Here is a 2,232-nt window from a genome sequence, read left to right on the forward strand (position 1 = left end):
GTACATACTGTTGACACTGCCATGCATGCATTAGCTCTTCCTTCTTGGTAGCTCTTGAGTTCAGTCAGGACAAGAGCAGAGAGACCAGAATTTAAAAAGAGGTTACTTCCTATTTCAAAACTAAAAAGTACAATAAAAAAAAAAAAAAAACTCACACCAAAATCACAATGAGAGTTTATGTCAGACAAGTTGGCCTCATGCACCCACATCTCTCACTGGAACCTGGTCTGTGCAGCTGTAGTTCGGTCTACTGTATATCATACAGAGTCTACATTATTTATCATTTGGACAGTGACAAGAAAACAAAGTTAGTTTCATCTGTTAAAATATTTAATGAGCTTGGCATTAATGCATGTTAAATATGCTGTGTGCTGAATAGCTAGCATCATACAAAGTGCAGTAAACTGAAAAGAAACAAACATAATTCAAGTCAGTGTTTGGTGTGACCACACTTAAAACAGCTCCAGTCCTTTTTGATACAGTTGCTTATTGCTGCCATGGCACTTGGCAGAAAGTTTGCTCCAAGTATCTCGGAAAAGTTGCCAGAGTTCTTATGTGGAATCGGGCGTCTTGTTGTTTTCTCCTTCTTCATGTAATCAGCAGACGACTTCATGATATAGTTTGAATTAATTTAACTTGGCTTTCTGAAAAAAGTGAAAGCTCCATTGTAGGAAGGAGCAGCTTTCTTCACAAAATGGCTGGCAAGTGGGCTCTGGATCTAATGTGGCTTTTCAGGGGAAGTTATAAGTCACTCTCTGATCCCTGCTGTGCTGAGCGTGGCGTTTTCATGTGGTGAGGCCAGAGCCAAGATGCCCAACATCAACCCTGCATCTATTCTGCATTCACATATTAATCTTTTCCACATGAGTTGGCTGACTGAGCTCTACTGTATATATTTCACTGAGATGTTTTTTAAAGTCGGAGATAATATTAAATGACTCCCTCTTGAAATGATTTCCTGCTGTGCTTGTCAGTGTTGTCACTCAAATCCTGGAGTCAAAACTTGCCACGGGATACTGTAATGGACTCCCTGAACGTTGATGATAGTGTCACAAGGTTAATGCCAAAACTGAAACATAGCAGGTGGCTGCAGGCTTTGAATGGATTCATCAGTGCAAAATATATGTTTATTCAAGCAGGGATTTGTGAATGCCCACCAACACTGACACACCTTCTGTACTGTCAGCATCTGGTTGATTGTTAGTGTACTTACAATTAAGCCCAGCCCCCCCTCGCCCCCCGTGCACTCCCACCACTTGCATCCTCCTCTTCACAAAAATTGAGCAAACGTTCACTTCTAGCCTAGTCAGACTGGTTTAATACAGCCACCAACTCCAAGGGGAAATTACTTGCAAGTTTCTTCAGATGGTTATTGGCAGACCTCCATGAATAGTGATTTCCCCTTAAAGACATATTATTTATGAATCAAAGGGAAAAAGGGGGGAGAAATTTACTGTTGGAAACAATGGAAAGTTATTAGAAAAAGTAAAGATTACAGCAGAGGATCAAATCAGGTCAAAATTTACTTATGCAGCACTTTAAAAAAAAAATGCTGTTGAACAAAGTACTTCACATGAAAACGATAATAAATAGAAATAAAACAGAATCATTATGAGAGATAAAAAAGTGAAAGCACAATAAAACGCAGAGGACATAAGACCATTAATCTTCAAGAAAATATCAGACTCTGCTAGATGTTGAAAGCCATGGAAGATAAATGGGTCGTAAGCAGTGATTTAAAAGCTGCCAGGTCCGTGGACTATCTAACATTAAAGGGTGAAACCATTCCAAGGTTTAGGGGCCACTGGGGCAAAAGCACAGTCACCCCAGTGCACATGCCTGCACCTTGGTATCTCCAATAGAAATCAATTTGATGACCTAAGACATCTTTGCTGGCTTACGCCACCTCAGTATTTCACTGAGGTATGTAGGTGCCTTTTAAAGCCTTAAAAACAAAAATCAGTGACTTAAAATAAATTCTTAAACAGATTGGAGGCCAGCAAAGAGACATTTTTAACAGCAGGACCTGAACAGTGTTGTAAAAAGTAAAATTTAAAATATACAATTTTACAGTGGAGGTCCATGAGAAGAATGATCTGTCCCTGTTAAACCTTCTCAACCTTTGAAAGTTCACCGATCTGACATGCACACTGCTATAACACTGGTTACACTGTAGAAAGATTTTTTTTTATCTTTAAACTTTCACAGTCGTGCTATGTTATATCTTTTATA

This window comes from Monopterus albus, unplaced genomic scaffold, assembly GCF_001952655.1.
Source record: "Monopterus albus unplaced genomic scaffold, M_albus_1.0 scaffold72.1, whole genome shotgun sequence".
In the NCBI taxonomy this organism is placed as follows: domain Eukaryota; kingdom Metazoa; phylum Chordata; class Actinopteri; order Synbranchiformes; family Synbranchidae; genus Monopterus; species Monopterus albus.